The 16,462-nt window shown below is 60.7% G+C and overlaps 1 protein-coding gene and 2 long non-coding RNA genes across 7 annotated transcripts in view; 1 reads left to right on the top strand and 2 right to left on the bottom strand.

The window, feature by feature from the left end:
* Nucleotides 1-16,462, top strand: part of RBFOX3 (RNA binding fox-1 homolog 3) — a 456,714-nt gene that overhangs the window by 300,459 nt on the left and 139,793 nt on the right. The window lies entirely within an intron of this gene.
* On the bottom strand, nt 4,324-7,215 carry LOC132687240 (uncharacterized). 2 transcript variants are annotated; one of them, XR_009613995.3, is made up of 4 exons: nt 6,849-7,215; nt 6,460-6,648; nt 5,868-6,060; nt 4,324-4,774 (listed from the first exon to the last, which is right to left on the bottom strand). It is a non-coding gene; the product is annotated as an uncharacterized LOC132687240 (long non-coding RNA). The 2 variants fall into 2 exon arrangements; XR_009613996.3 differs by having other exon boundaries at nt 5,872-6,060.
* LOC132687239 (uncharacterized) lies at nt 9,248-12,574 on the bottom strand. The gene is made up of 3 exons (XR_009613994.3): nt 12,263-12,574; nt 11,749-11,925; nt 9,248-10,244 (listed from the first exon to the last, which is right to left on the bottom strand). It is a non-coding gene; the product is annotated as an uncharacterized LOC132687239 (long non-coding RNA).

Below are 16,462 nucleotides of genomic sequence, written 5' to 3'. Positions count from 1 at the left end.
TGTGCCCCAGCCCGTGTAGAGTGAAGAGACCCGAAGCCACGCTGACCACATAGGCACTTCCCGGGCTCCCCGAGGCAGCTCCCTGAACCCCATGGTGGTGGGGGTCCCCCTCAGGAGGAGAGAGGCCGGCCCTTGCCCCCACACACGGGAGCCCAGCTCCCGGCCTCCACCTGCGGGGCTCAACCCCGTCCCCTGAAGGGGAGAGAAGAGAGGGATGCTTCCTGCCCACCAGGCCCCACTCCCTTAACCTCCGCGGCCACCGCAGGAGCAGAGAACCATTTCCCCGTCTTGCAGACGAGGAAACTGAGGCAGTGAGGTCCAGACGCCTGCACCTGGCCACAGCGTGGTAACCCCCCGCGGCTTTCTGGTGTCTGCAGCCCAGAGGCAGGGGTGCATCATGACAAGGGTTCGTGGGTGGGTGACCACACCCAGACAGATGGACGCTGATGGCGGGGACGGGCCAGCAGGGGGCCTTCGCCCAGCCGGCTGCGTGGGCAGGGTCAGCACCTGCCCCTGCCCTAGCTCAGCGGTCCTGCTGACCCCTGACCATCTCTATGTGTGGCCGCCGTGGGGCTGGACGCTAATCTGGGCCACACTGTGCTGAGGCACCGACTCTGGAAGGGATGTGCCCACAGGAAAGCGGTGTGGCCAATGGCAGAGGACAGAAGTGTGTGGGCCTCAGCCCCTGGTCCCTGTGGGTGGCTCTCCAAGCCGGCTGTAGAGAAGTCAATCCGAATCACAGAAGGGAGGCTCAGAGAACATTCTGGGCTCCCTGCAGCCAGGGAGCCCCTGTCCCCCATCCAGCTGGTGGCTAGTTCCCAGCCCCAGTGAGTCAGGGGACCTTGGTGCAGGCAGAGGCCATCGGTCACCAACCTGTTCTTCAACCCCAAACCCCCCCCAGGTGGGTGTCAGTCCTACCCCCTTCCCATTCCTTGGAAGCAGAGCCCCTCAGAATGTGGGAGCACTTTTCATTCCCATCTGGGTTAGGACTTCCTTCCACTGTCCCTGCTCTCGTGGCTTTGGGGATGGGTCTAGAGAAAGGGGGGCACAGGGACAGGCAGAAGAGGGGACTCCAGCTCATGGGAAGGACAGAGGGCAGGGCGGAGCTAGGGATGGGGTGTGAACCCCGATTTCCTGCAGCCAGGCCTCCCCCATAGCCCCGGGCTGGACTCCGCCCAGAAACAAGTCAGGTGACAGAGTCAGCTGCCAGATCCCCAGCTGAACAAAATACCCACGTGGACACATTTCCCAGCAAGAGGAAAGGCTGTGGATGAGGCTCTCAGGGAGAGGACGGAGGAGGTTCGGGAAGGGGCCCCTGGAGGGTCTGGGAGCGGGGGGACTCGGGGGACTCAGCCGAGGGCCACCCGCCTGGGAGAGAACGTTAGTGGCCATTCCCAGCATCGTGCTGTGACAGTAAGTGATGGTACTGCCTGTGTGTCACCTGTGAAGGTCAGGGGTCAGCTCAGCTCAGCTCTGCGGGCTGCCCCAGGGACAGGACAGCGAGGCCCAAGTAAAGCCTTCCCGCGCACGTGACAAGAGGGTCTCGCCAGAGGCCCCGGGGAGGCCAACAGGCATTTAACAAGTGGCTGTGGTCGGGGTCGGTTCGCTTGCGGAGTAGATGCTGATCCTGGGCCGTCTCTCTCCTCAGGGGGACTCCCTTTACTTCCTTCTGTGGCCGGGGGGCTGTCGGGAGGACAAGAGGAGGCAGTTGTGAGAAGCAGGCCCGCCTGGTTGGTGGCTGGGGTGGGCTCTGTGCCCCGCTGGGGCTCCTGAGCCTCCAGGCCCCCTTCTCCCGTGGGGTCGTGATGGGATGGGCCCCTTCTCCTGGACCTGACACTTCCTGGGGGCTCTGCACCCTTTTGTGATCTGTGTCCTTACCGTTTCTCGTGAGGAAACAGGAGTCCCGGGGAGGCCTGGTGATTTCCCCGGGGGCCCAGCAAAGCAGCCTCGGGACAGAGCTTTTGGGCGGAGTGGGGTGGAGAGGAGGAGGGAGATTAGGAGAAGGCCTTGGCTGGAGGAGACAAGGACCAGGCATTCCCGGGGTACACAGGGGGCTCGGAGGGGTCTGAAGGCAGGAGGGAAGCCCCACCCGTGGAGAGGGATGGTGGGGATGGGGAGGGGCAGGGGTCCCGGCAGAGCACCTGAGGGCCCCAACCCCGGCTCAACGCTCTTTTGTCACCGTCTTGAAAGTCTTTGAACACAGGGCCACTTTGTCATTCTGCACGGGTCCCCGCAAATTAAGTCGGTGCTGGGTTTTGACGTCCCGAAAACAGTGAGCCCGAATCCCAGCCCCAGCATGCTGTTGCGTGACCTTGACAGATGACTTAACCTTTATGCCTCGTCACCTAACCTGCGAAATGGGATGCGGGTGGTGCACAGAGGACACTCGGCGTGAGGAGCCATCACGGTCATTCGATGGGCGAGGGCCGTTGTCTCCGCGCCTTTGACTTGTGGGTTCGCCTCACAAAGTAGCAGAGCTGACCCCCCCACCGTCCTTGGGCCCTACCCCCTCCTTCGGCCCCTGCATCCCCGGGGTGCCCGGAGGGGTTGGGTGCTATGTCCTGACACAGAGCGCCGTTGCAAGACTCTCGCGGCCGGGGGTGGGGGGATAGGGGGTGGCAATGCTCATCCCAGCCCCAGGGCAGAGGGGATGAAGGGCAGGGAGGCACTCTAACAACTGGGGAAGCAAGGGGGGGTGGCTGCGTTTGGGGGGAGGGCGGTGGGATCAGCCCCGGAGCTTTGAGGGGTGTGTGGGACCCCCAGTGGGCAGGTCCAACACACAAGGGGATGTGGCTCTGAGCCCCGGGGTGGGGGGGAGTCCCGTAGACTTCCATCTGGAAACCCTCAGAAGCATGACGGGGTGGTCCTGTGAGTGCAGATGGGAAAGCTCAGAGTTTCCTTCCCCCAAGGAACCTCCCACATCTGGGGCAACAGAGGCAGGTGGCAAAGAGATGAGGAAAAGCAGGAGAGGGGCCCGCAGAAGCCAAGGTCGGGAGGGGCTCGGGCAGGAGGGGGCTCAAGCAGGAGGGGGACAGTGACAGACAGGGACTTGAGGGTCCAGCACTGAGGGAACAGCAGTGGCCCCATGAGAGCAGGGGCGTGGGAGGGGCAGAGACCACCCTCCCTTCCCCCATGGACACACAGACACAGTGATGAGCAGGCTGCGAGGAGGGACAGTGGGGCCACAGCTAGGGGTCACCTTGCCAGGCACTTGGTGCTCTTATCTTTACATGCTAATGACAAGGAATGTGACAGCCCGGGGCGGGGGGCAGCTGGGAAGGACCCTGAGCTCCCCCCAAAGGAGGGAGGACAGACGGGGAGTTGATGGCTCCTGTTTTCTCCATGGAGTAGGAGGTGAGGACAGCTGGGACAAGTCAGGTGTCAGAGGTTGGGGCAGAACAGAGGAGGCGTCACACGGTCCCCATGGGAACTGGGAGAAGGAACCCAGCTGGACAGCCGACCACGGCAACAGACGGGAATAGGGCCTCTGTCCTGGGGTGCGGGCCTCCCGTTGTTCTCAGTCTGGAGGCAGTGGGGAGGGCGGGGAGCAGTACTGCATGCCGTGGGGTCAAGGACAACGTGTGGGTTTGGAGGACTGAATCGGAGGTCTGTATGAGTGTCCTGGGGCCGCCATAGCAAAGTACTACCAACCAGGGACTTCAAACGACAGAAACCTCTTCTCGTGGTTCTGGGGGCCACAGATCCAAAAGCACGGTGTCAGCAGGGCCTTGCTTTCTCCAAAGGTCAGGGAAGGGTCCTTCCGGGCTTCTTCCAGCCTCGGGGGCTTCTGAACTTGTAGCCACATCTGTCGGGTCTCTGCCTCTGTCTTCACACGGCCGTCTCGCCCAGGAGAGCCTGCGTCTCTGCACAAATCTGCCCTTGTAAGGACCCCAGTCACCGGATTTAGGGCCACCCTCATCCAGTAGGACCTTACCACATCCTCAAAGACCCCCGTTTCCAAATAAGGTCATGTGCTGACGTTCTAGGTGGATGTTATTCACCCCAGAAGGGCATCTAGGCTGGACGGGAAAGGGGTGTGAAGACAGGCAGGGAGGGGGAGGCCATCGGATGGGTCGTCACAGTGGCTGGAGTCGGCCAGGCCGTGCGTGCGACCTGGTGCCCAGGAGGAGGGGACGTGCAGCGGGCACACCTGCTGACCCCACAGGCCGGGATGCGGGACGCGGGATGTGGGCAGCCAGCCCCAAGCTGGATGAGAGACCAGAAGTCAGTCTCAGAGGAGGGGATCAAACTTGACCTTTTTTTTTTTTAATGTTTTATATCACGTTTTTTTAATGTCTATTTATTTTGAGAGAGACAGAACATGAGCAGGGGAGGGGCAGAGAGAGAGGCAGACAGAACCCATAGCAGGGTCCAGGCACCGAGCTATCAGCACAGAGCCGGACGCGGGGCTGGAACTCACAGACCACAGATCATGACCTGGGCGCAAGTCGGAGGCTTAATCAACCGAGCCACCGAGGTGCCTCTGACCTTTGTGACCCAGAGGGCAGGGCTGGGACCCTGGGGAAAGGCAGAGGTCAGTCGTGGCCAAGGGAGAACTTTGTAATGGTGGGGGGAGTCTCCAGGACCGGGGCGGGAGGGGAGACACAGCGGGCGGGGGAGCGTTGGCATCGTCACAAAGGTCAGGTGGGGTCGGCCAGGGCCGGGCTGGAGGACGGGTGAGACCCTGCCGACCCTGAGCATTCACACGCCACCCTGGATGCTGGTGCAGGGAATCTGGGCTTTTCGGGAACAGTGGGACAAGATGGGTGTCAAGCTAGAGGAGAGAGGAGGGTGAAAACTCCTGCAGAAAACGAAACGTTCACGAGACCAAGAGCATCTGTGCATGTGCAGGTGAGGCCTGGGGTGGGGGGCGGCAGCACACGGGGTGCTGGCAGTCGATACCCGTGGACCCAGAGCCATAGAGCACTGAAGCCAGAGCTGTGTGCTCGCTCCCACACTCGGCGCTCCCCAGATCTTTCCTGGGCTTCTCCGCGGCCCAGGGGGTTCGGTCTCCCGGAAGGACAGTGGCAGCTGGGTTCTGACCAGCAAGACGGAGGGGTCCCCGCAGCTTCCCCCCACGGCGACGGGTGAACAGGTGCTCACGGCGTTTGACCCTGGAGCTCGTCTGTCCCAGCCCCGTCAGCTAGAAGAGGAGACGGCGAGGCCCACAGGGCTAAGCGGCTCGCCCAACACTGGGCCACCCCAGACTCAGAGCTGAGACTGGGGCCCGGACGCAGAGACGCACGGCTCCGACGTGGTGCCCGTGTCCACCCCAGAGGGCGGGCTGCACTCCAGCTCCGGCACTGACCACCCGGGGTTAGCAGCAGACCCCGCAGGCCTGGGGCCCGTCCCCCGCAGACGCCAGCCAAACCTCAGAGACACTAGTCCTTCTGACTGAGCAGCTATAAATTCACAGGTTCCCATGACCCCTCAGTTCTGTAACTTGCTAGAACGTCACATAAACTCAAGAAAGCCCTATACTGGGGCGCCTGAGCGGCTCAGTTGGTTGTGTCTGACTTTGACTCAGGTCATGACTCCAGGGTCCATGAGTTCAAGCCCCGCGTCGGGCTCTGTGCTGACCGCTCGGAGCCTGGAGCCGGCTTCGGATTCTGTGTCTCCCTCTCTCCCTGCCCCTCCCTCGCTCATGCTTACTGGCTCTCTCGCTCTCTCTCTCTCTCTCTCCCTCTCCCCCTCTCCCTCAATTAAACATTAAAAAAAGAAGAAGAAGAAAGAAAGCCCTATACATAACGATTAGTTTCATTATAAAGGGCATGCCTAGGACAAGACCCCAGGGGGAGCTGGGAACTTCCACGCCCACCCCCCGTGGAATCAGGCACGTCACGGTCCCAGCACATCCGTTTACTCACTTACTGGGAAGCTGCCCCAGCCTCGGTGCCCAGAGTTTCCATGAGGGATTCATTACGTAGGCATGATCGATTAAATCCTTGGCCACTTGATTGAACTCAACCTCCAGCCCCCATCGGGGACCAGGACCTGGGCTGGTCCAGGCTTCCAACCACTGATCAGGAGGTGGGTGGTCTGCCCCCATCCTGAAACCAGCTGAGCGTGACAGAGACCCTCCTATCACTCAGGAAATTCCAGGGTTGGGAAGCCCTTTGCCAGGACCCCCTTTGGGGCCGATTAGCAACCCCGGTTACATGAACACAGAGCCAAACGCGTCCATTCCTGACGGTGGCTAAGAATCCCCTTGCGAGAAGTACCGGGAAGGTTCCAATCACAGAACGGTCCCGTCAGAACACACGTCACCCGGATGAGACACCTACCAGGCCAGCAGGAACCGAGGGCAGCGAGGCAAGACGCTGGCCAGGCCAGGACAGGGAGGACACTTCCTTCAGGGGCTGGAGTGTCTTCAAGAGAAGAGGGGCCACCAGCCGTCCGGGGTCCCACACCAGCTGGGGGACATGGGCCAGGACAGCGGTGCCCAGGGACCTCCTTAACTGTTTCAAGGGTGTTCCTGCCTCCGGACGGTGGCCCAGTCTTCAGGTTGAAAGGAAAGCCATCCCTTGCAGAAGGGGGGCGGGGGCGCGCCCACAGAAGCTTGCGCAGACAGCTTCACCTCCCCGGTCACCGGCAGGCAGCCCTGTCGGGAAAGCCGTCCACTGTCCCAGCCGTTTGTGTAGCGACAGCCTGAGGAGCAAATCGAAACTCCTGAGCGAGCCGGACGCTGAGCCACGGGCCGTGTTGACTCGAACTGTCTCGGGCCCCACTCCAAGCCGGTTCCGAGCCACCTGTGCACAGTCACCTGCGGCCTCTGGTACGCACGACCTGCCCAGAGCTGGCAGGCTCTTCCCTGGCCGGGGCTGTCGGGAAGCAGTTTATAAGCTTACCTGCGAAATCCCAGCCCAGTAAATCTCCGGAATGGGAGCGGATTCACCTAATGGAATTAAAAAGTATAAAATAGCGGTGATCTTGAAAGGGATTCGGAAACTAAGCCCCTTCTGGAAATTGGAAAGTCGCCAACATCAGCCGGGGAGACCCTGGGAATTACAGACCTGTATGCCCGGAGGTAATGAGGTCAAACCGCTCCACGTATCTGAAGGGAAATCGGGCTCTCCCACTCACCAGAGCGCTCTGGAAAAGTTAATCAAATGACAGGCATCCCGGCAACCCGGTGGACATAATTTACCTGGGTTTTCAAAAAGCTTTGATGAGTCCTGCCTGAGAGCCGATCAGGCCAGAGGAACAGGGACAGGACGGTCACACTGCCAATGACGCACTCGTCGGTGAGAGGCCCCGGGTCCTGGGTCCAGCGGCCCCTGAAGACAGTTCACTGTGGACCCCCAGGGCCAGCTCTCGGGAGGAAACCGGCGTTAAATTAAAAACCTTCAGGGCGATCTCATGAGGTCTGGTTTCCTTGGGAGCATTTGTACTGGCAAAGAGGCAGCGAGGGGTTTTCTTCTCCGGAACTGTTTGCCTCCTGCCTTTGGTGGTCTGAGATGCGGGTGGGGATGGCATCTGCCCACCGAGCCCCCCAACCGAGCCAGCGCCGGGCACGGCTCCTGCTGAGAAGGTGGCAGAAAGTCAGCTCTGGACAGAGGCCGCACCGACTGCTTTCTGGGAAAGTTCAGTGCTGTTTTGATGCACTGCCACAACTCTGCCTTCTTCTGGACTGAGGGTCCCCGGAGCAGCAGTGACGACCGGGTGGCTAAGGCCCTTCCCCACACCTCCGTCTGGGCAGATTCCTCCAAAGGGGCCTCGGCCAGGGGGAAGCCCCACGGAGGCAGCGGCTCCCGCCTGTCCCCAGAGGTGCCCATAGTCTGTGCCCGTGTTTTCTGAGGGCCCAGGGAGCACGACAGAAAGAACCAGGTAGGGTGGCCTCGGGGAGGTTCGAGGGAAACGTGTCCTGCCGGGAGTAAGCTGCAGACCCGAGCGTGTACATGCCTGTCCTGTGGCTGCTGTGACAACTCACCACAGACCAGGGGGCCTAAAACAACAGAAGCGTGTTCTCGTACAGCCTGGAGTTACAGCATCAGCAGGACCACCCTCCTCCGAAGACTACAGGCGAGGACCCTTCCTGCCTGTCCCAGCTGCTGCTGGTGGTTCCAGGTGTCAGTGGAGTCCAGTGTCCCTTATAAGGACATCTGTCATTGGATTTAAGACCCACCCTGAAGTCAGGATGATCTCATCTCCAGATCTGCAACTTACGCCATCTGCAAAGACCCTTTCTCCAAATACAAGGTGACGTTCACAGGTTCTGGGGGTTAGGGCACGGAGATACCTTTGTGGGGGACACAGTCCGCCCCTCTAATAGGGTGCAAGCGTGATTCAGCCAACAAATACTGCCCCTGTGTGCCAGTCACCGCTCTAGGCACTGGGGATTTGGGCCCTAGATCTCCTGGAGCTGTGGTTCCAGGCAGGGGGTTGTGGGGGCATTTAGCGTCCTTTGTCTGCCTTCCAGGCGACTCTCGGCCGGCCAGCCTAGAGAGAAGGCAAGGGGAGCTCACGTAGAGTCGAAGCAGCCTTCTGCCTCCGGCCTCTTCTCCTGGCAGCCGCTTACAGAGCTGCGTCAGAGCAGGGCAAGCTTCTCCAGCAGGGCCTCCGCGACAGGTGAACACCTGCCCCAGGAGAGAAGGCACAGCGTCAGCAGAAAGTCTGTGTGCCTTTTCAGCGTTCCAAACAAATAACATAAATTCAAAGTGCTACAGAATTTACAAAGCGCCTATAAAGTACTGATCTTCGCTTGGATTGCTCCTTACAAGTACTGGCCTCCTTCCAAGATGCTGTGCTGGAGGAAAGGAATGGAATCATGGAAACATTCACCTTTTTGCTGCAGGTTCCACTCTGGCCTGAACGTGTCCAGGACCGTCACCCTTCTGCAGCCAGACGACAGACCTCCAGTGCCCAGAGAAGGAGGGATCACCGAGCTTCTCAGAGCCCTCGGGATGCTGGAATGCCTCACTAGCCCCAGATGTGTCACCCTCCCTGAGCTGAAGGCCCCAAACCCGGCTCAGCCAAGTGACAGCCACCAGGAACGGCCAAGGGAGAATTCTTGGGGGTGCTGGCTGATGCTTACCTTTACTGGCCTCACCTGTCGAACTCATCGGCTGCTCCTTTAGCAGAAACCGGAAACAAAGGGAGGAGAAGGTCACCAGAGCAGGTGATTGGCGGCCAAGGGTCTAGGCTTCCCCCACACTCATGGCCGAGGACATACCGGTCGGTTTCCATCCAGCAGGAAGGAAAAGAGTGATTCTGTTAAAGCGGTCATGGCCTGGCCTGTCTCGTGCCCCAGGCAGGGATGTGTTCCAGCGCCATGCAGGGGGAGTGGGCCAGGGACAGATACCAGCTCCCCTCCATGGCCCTCCCGATAAGCCCGCGGAGACTGGCCAGATCTTTCCACCTCTGCCTGTGGTCCACCTCCCACGAATGAAACCATGATTAAGGGGTCCTACCCTCTGAGCAGACAGCAGCACTGACCTAATTTAGGACCCTAATCAATTTGCCCCCGTGTGATTAATTGAGATCTTCCCATTGATTTTCCTTCAGAGAACAGCCGAGGTGGAATTCAGAGAGAAATGTCCGAGAGCGTGTGCGACCCTGCAGCAGGGAACCAAGATAGGGGGGCCGTGTCCCCACCACGTCTGCGCGCGGGCCAGCCGTAGGTGTCCTTCCCCTCTGGGGTCTCCCCCGCAGCCACTGTGGGAGCTCAGCAGACTCAGGTCAGGGGTTGGGGAGCCTCCACGGCAGGACTGAGGCTCGGTTACCACACTCCAGGTGTGGTCAGGCTGTGGCTTCACCACGTAATTTATAATTCTTACACAGCCATGACCCAGGAGGAGCCCTTCCAGAGTGGTTATTTCGGTTGAGAATTCAGCCCTGGCAGACAAAGGAATTTCAAAGTAACTCAAAGTTTGAGTACTATGAATGCTGGAACCCCCAGCAATGCTGTGTAAACACAGCAGGTGTTCTGATGCCCTCCTCCCCCCGCCGCTTTCCAGGCCGCGTCAGAAACTAAGACCCTGACGGAGGAGGAGGGGAAACCGGGAGGGGCAGCCACTCTGGGGACCTCTGTCTGAGCAAGGAAGGCTGGGAGGGGGGGGTGTATGTGCAGACTTTGAGCCCAGCCTGATCCCTTGATCGGGGTGGCCGTGGGGATCGGATAAAATGAAACGGTTTAGAATAGAATAGAATTCTGCTCCCCACCTGCGTGGTGTTTGAGCCAGACTCCGCGTGGTCCCATCTCCAGCCGCATCCGCATCACCTGGGGCACGGGCCTCACTTGGGACCTGGCGAGAAACGCAGACGCTCAGCCGCCCGCACCGCCCCCCCAGGCCTGCTGAAGCGAATCTCCATCTTAGGAGATTCCTAGGAGACCCGTGTGCACACAGCAGCGTGGAAAGCACGGTCCTGGAGGACCCTCTGTGGAATCTGGTTGGCATTTCTGCCTGCAACTTGTTTCCAGGCCTCTCTGCTGTTCAGGACACCATTTTGCCAGGGGCAGAGGAGAAGGAAGGAAGGGAGGAAGGGAAAGGAAAGGAAGGGAGGAAGGAAGGGAAGGAAGGAAGGAAGGAAGGAAGGAAGGAAGGAAGGGGGAGGGGAGGAGGGAGGAATTCTGTGCATATTATTTCATGGGTGCTCATACTTCCTCCTTCACTTACTCAAATATTTATGGAGTGTCAGCTCTGAATCAGGCCCTGTCCTGGGCTCCAGAGACACATAAGTATCCACATCAGTGGACAAAACATAAAAATCTCTTGTAAAGTTTACATTGCTCTAGGGGAGACGGACAGTCAACAGAATACACAAATATGCATGCCGTATTGTGCCTGCAGGAGCTAAGAGCCTGCAGGAGTGTGGGGGGGTGGGGGGTGGGGGGGGTGAGGGAGATGTGGGGGGCGGGCAGTGAGTTGTGATTTTAATCCAGGCGAGAAAATATATTTGAGCAAAGACCCCCTAAAAAGTGGGATTCGGCTGGAGCAGGTGCAAAGGCCCTGGGGTAGAGTGTGCCTGGAGAGCTCCACAGCCAGCAAGAAGGCCAGTGCAGCCTGTGGAAAGAGCAGGAGGGTGGTGAGGTCTGGGGGTGAACAGACCAGAGCAGGTGGGGCATCAGAGCTGGGGAAGGACTTTGAGGTTCATCCTGAGCATGAATCTGTGATGCGGACTGAAAATCTCTCTCATGTCCCGGTTCTCCCCTACTCAATGGCTGCCCCGCTGGCCATTCGTCCTCTTCCACGTGGTCAGGGCATTGGACACCCCTCAGGCTCAGGTGACAGCAAGCTGGCCCCAGCTGGGCTGTATCCTGTGCCACAGGCGTGACATGACCAGGCCTCTCTGGGCAGAGGACTGGCCCCTGGGTGCTAGCTTTGGCCTTGGCAGGTGGTGATACCTTCGGAGCCTGGCTACCAGCTGACCTCCTCTTGCTCTCGGAAGCAGCCTCTGGGCACCTCTGACTCTGTTGAGCACCCACCACGGGGCCACATCCTTCCTTCCCAGGGGTGCTAGCTCTGAGGTGCTGAGGGAAGATCAGGCCCGTGTGGGAGTTCCATAAGGGACACACGGCACGCGGGAGCTGAGGCCTCCAATGGCACTAGGTCTCCTGGAGGAGGCTGGGAGGTGCAGGACACCAGGCACATTGGGCCCACTTTGTGGGGAGGGGTCCCCCAAAGAAGCTGAGCCTCAGCAGAGGAGAAGGACCCCCCAGGACTGACTCTGGCCAGGGGTGGGGGGAGGGAGGCATTCAGGCTGGACAAGGCAGGTTCCCACCCTGACCCTCACCCTGCACGTCCGTACCTGGTGATTAAACAAGCAGGCCGGTGGATCGGGCCAGGCCCTGGGGTGGCGGAGTGGGCGCTACCTCGGTGTCCTGCCACGTGGAGGGCTCCGCACCCTGCTCACCTCCCAGAGAGTGACAGCAGGAAGGGGCCGAGTCCAGGCGCCCGTCACCCGCTGTGTGCACAGTTTCCTCACCTGTCAAATGGGGATGATGCTCAGCCCCGCCTCGTAGGGCCTCCCAGAGGATGAAGGGAGAGCCAGCTCTGCAAAGCACGCAGATGGGCGCTGAGCCCACGGGGCCGCGATCGGCCCTGGTGAGCAGGTGGGGAGAGCAGGTGCAGGGAGGCTAGGTGGTTTGCTCGGGGGCTCAGTTTGAGCCCCCTTCTTCTGGTCCTTGCTCTGGAGCTCTGTCCAGAGAGCAGACCCGGGGGTGCCTTGCTCTCAGGCCCAGGCTGACCTTCAGAATGCACCCCCAGGCCCGCCCACCCCCAGGGCACCGGCAGGGGCACGATGGGGGATGGGTCTGTCTCACCTGCTGGCTCATTGCCCAGCCTCGGACGCTCCCAGGGCAGCCACAGGGTTGAGGTCGGGGGACTCCGGCTCCCCTCGTCACGTCCAGCAGCAACTTGTGCAGCTGGCGGCCGTCCTTCCGCTAATGAGCTCCTTGGAGCTGGCAGCTATTGGCCAAAGCCCTTGTGAGTTGGCCCCAAGGCTGCTCCATTTGGAAGGTTCGCTCTCCCCTCCCAAAGCCTGCGGCCACTCAGGCCACCTGCCCCGCTGACCCTTGGCCCCACACCTGCAGACTTGCGGGCCGCCACGGGGCCCTGGAGGGCCCAGACTGATGTGTATGCCCTGTTGCCAGAGTGCACAGATTGTCTGGGCTTGGAGGTCACGGCTCCAAGAGGCACTCGGGAACTGTGTGGTCGGGGCAGCACAGGGCTCACCGCTGCGCCTGGGTCCTGGCCTCTCCCCGGTTCCTGGGGAGCCCGGGATCGCCACTTCAGCACAGGGAGACGTCTAGCGTGTCCCTGCTCTGCCCCCTTTCGGCCCCTCCCGGACAGCTGGGCACTCCCCCTCGGGCTGCAAAGCAGCCTCTCTCCTTGGCCCCTGGAAGTTCCCCTCTTCCCCTTCCTCCACGAGTCGCCTCCCAGATGAGACTTACTTGCAACCTGTCCGCTTCTCAGAAACGTAGGCGTGGAGGCTCTTTCCAGGTTGCAGCCCCTCCCCTGCTGCTACCTTTCCCATGTGCCTCTGCGTTCGGGCAGGTGCCCGCCTCCTAGAGGGACTGGACACCCAGAACATCCCTCAGGGCACGGTGGCGGGTCCCGCCCTGTGGACTCCGCCCAGCAGTCTCCTCAACCCCCGGGCGAGCGCGGCTCCTGGGGCAGAGTCCCAAGACGCATCAGGTCGAGCGTCGGGGGAGAGAACGGTGCAACCGTGGAGAAGCGGCCTTTGGTGGGCACGGCTGCCCCACTCTCTCCGTGCCCGCACACACGTCACCCTGCTGCGCGGCATTTCCAAGGGAAAGAGAATTTTGACGTTTCTGGTTTGGAGCTGGTCTTGGCGGTGGCATCACAAAGCCAGCTGTGGCCGCAGACAGAGCGGCCTCCCTCCGTCGCGAAGCCGGGAACACGGGTCTTTGGGGCTACATCTGCTGGGACGTGTCTTTGAACCCGGCGTGCAGCAGCTCCGCCGCCCCAGGGTAGGTTGAGGCAGCCCAGGTCACCTTCTCTGCAAGCAGCAGGGCAGGGCAGGTGGGGCAGGGGGGTCCCGCCGGGGGCCTTCACCAGGAAGCCACGGTGTAATCTCCCACAGCCCTGGGGTGCCTCAGCCTCACCCCCAAAGCGTCTGCCCATCTCCTGCTCACTACAGAAGCACCCGGAGCCCTGCCCATCCCCTCTTGGCCCCCAGAACCCGTAGCTCCTTGTCATCTGTCTGGGTCTGCCCCTGAGGGCGCCTGGCGTCATTCTAGCTTGGGAAAATGACACCCCATTTCCCCAGTGACCCCAGTGAGCCGGGGCTGGCCTAGCACATGCTTGGTGCCCAGTGAACGTGGCGTTGTAAGGGCAGCTGCCCACCCAGCGGTTTCGAGTGAGGGAGGTTCCGCCCTGTACTCTTGAGTGGGGTGTGAGGCGTAGGGATACCGGGTCAGGCTCTCCGTCACCGAGAGAACGTCACCGCCGGCCGCTCCCGGGGTGCCAGGTCCGACCCCAGAGCCGCGCTGGACCAGCACCGAACCACAGAGCAAACACACGTCCTGCTGCGTAGTCTCTAAAGGTACTAATAAGGGGTCTCCCTGAAAATGTCAAGAAGCGATCGTGGGCTTGTGTTGAGGAACCCGGAATCTGTTTGCAGCAGGACAGGAAAACAGAGAAAAAGAGGGTTCAGAAGGCTCTGATGTAAGAAGCTGAAAAACGTGCCCTCGTTGCGTTTTCTTTTCTGAACTTGGGTGTCTTTCCCTGACCCTGCGGGTTCTCTGGCTCTTCAGCCCCCCGCCCCCCTGGCTGATAAACCAGAGGGCTCTGCCCGTGGTGCTTGCGGCTCGAGAGCCCTGCCCGATGCCCCCTCTTCCGCTGCTTGGAGGTTTGCAGGCGACGGAGGCCACGCTTGGGACCTTCAGGACTTCACCTGCCAGCGTGAGCTGAAAACCACACCTTCCATGGGTTTCTCTAGAACCGGGCAGTCCTCCTGAGGCTCGGGGCTCGGGGGAGCAGCCTGTTGGGAGCAGCCGAGGGCTGAGGGCTCGCCGGAGACCATCGGCGTCTCCGGAGGCCCGAGGACAGTCACTTCCCCGGGGTCTGGGGTTGCCGAGTTTTGGTTTCCTGATGACTTCCCTCTCACGGTGGAAAGAGGCCAATCGACCGTCAGGCTGGCGGTGTGGCGCTGGGCGGCCAGGCAGGAGAGACAGGGGACAGAGTCTGCTGGTCCCCCCCCCCGCCCTTGCTTCCGTCCCCGTGGAGAACTTTTGTTCCTCTTTCTTCGGACGAAGGGGAAAGATGACTGGGTGTCTTCCGCATAAAGACTCTCTCCTTCCCACAGCGATGGTTCTGCGATTTACATTAAGGGCTGTAACGGGTCGGAGTAAATGGAGCAGGTTTGCAATTAGTTTTCAAAGTACTTATCTCATTAAAGTAAATGAATTATTGATTTAGTGACACTCATGCTTTTAGTGAATGGCATGGTGCCACCCTCGCTCTGTGCCTGGCTCTCAGAGCCGGTGGCCGGCACAAGCAAACTTGCTTTGTGTAGGGATTTTTTTTTTTTTTAATTTTAATATTTCCTTCTCATTATTTAGCTTTGTAATTAAAGTGGATTCACATGAGAAATGAAGGGTCGGTTTATGGGAATACAAGCTCCAGAGACTCGCCTCCCTTCAGGGAAAAGCAGATCCAATCCGTCTCTGACCTCAACAGCTAATGAAGGTTGAGGAAGGTGGGGGCTGGGCACCCCTTGCGGGTTGGGGTGGTCAGAACGGACCCCCGTTGCGGGTCCTCAGCAAACCCCTTTGCTCTGGACCGTGCAAGTGCACACGTCGGGAGGGAGCTCCCCAATTTCCTAAAAGACGGTGACCGACAGTGTGCAGGCTGGCGGGGGGCCTGTCTCCCCGCCCAGGTGGGAAGAGCCCGGGCAACAGAGAGAGCACAGCTGACCCCGTCCTTGGCTCTGGCAGCAGAAGGTACAGGAGCCCTGGCCCAAAGCAGAGGATCAAGGTCTCGGTGCCGCCCCAGCCCACCGCTGTCCCCGGGATGCGCAGGACGGGGGGAGGGGAAGTGCGGGGACACCGTCCCTGAGCCGCAGCACCCCTAGGATAGAAACTCGCGGGCCTGGAGGCCGAGCCAGGTACCGGCTGCTGAACAGCTGTGGCCCCTGCCCATCCCGATGCTGACTCGGCATCTCCCGGAGCCTCCCCCAGGAGATGGGACCGCCAGGGGAAGACAGAGTACCCCATTAAAGCTGCTGGCTGCCTGCAATTTTCACCCTCGGTTCAAATTAACATGGCCTTGCCCCTGAGTACAGCCGCCGGGGACAGCGCTCCAGAGTGAAGAATGGGGGAGCAGGACTGTGTCCCTGTGAGCAGCCGCGGCAGGACAGGGACTGGCTGGCATGCAGGTGTCCCTCTCAGTGTCACCGTGTCCAGACCCCGGCTGGGCGGGGCCTCCTTCGGGTGGGCGCTGCTTCGGCAGAGGGCCCCTGGGAGCGAGGGATGCTCCTTACCTCCCGCCACCCAACGGGCAGGGCTGTGAACCAGGAGGGATCAGTGCTGGGCAGCAGCGGGCCTCCTGCAGACCTCAGGGTCTCTGCCCGCCCGATGTCAGGACACCTGAGCCCCTCCTGGAGTGTCACACGCTCGCGAACCTCAGCCTCGCCGAAGGACTCCTAGGAGCCTCCTGGCCTGGGTGTTGGGGACCCAACAGTACACAGGTCCTCCTGGCACGGCTGCATACCCAGCCCAGGTGTCTGGGCCACTTCCTTTAGCTACCGATTGACTCAGAAGTCCTGACACACGCTGGGCAGAAGGCTCCTTCCCGAGCCTGTGCTCAGTGGGAGAAAGGAAAGAGCCTGGGTTCGGGAATCCAAGTGGATCCACATGTGGGCTTCTCATCCATTTACTGCTCCCGTGTGACCTCACGCAGCGTGTTCGGCCTCTCTGAGCTTCGTTGACCATGAGGCCCATCCCTCCCGGCCCCCTCCTCGTCTGCTGTAGCTGGGAGCATTAAAGATGTACGAGCGT

This window comes from Panthera onca, chromosome E1, assembly GCF_046562875.1.
Source record: "Panthera onca isolate mPanOnc1 chromosome E1, mPanOnc1 haplotype 2, whole genome shotgun sequence".
Lineage (NCBI taxonomy): Eukaryota > Metazoa > Chordata > Mammalia > Carnivora > Felidae > Panthera > Panthera onca.
Note: the sequence above shows the minus strand (reverse complement) of the source record. Positions and strands in the feature narration are given on the sequence as shown.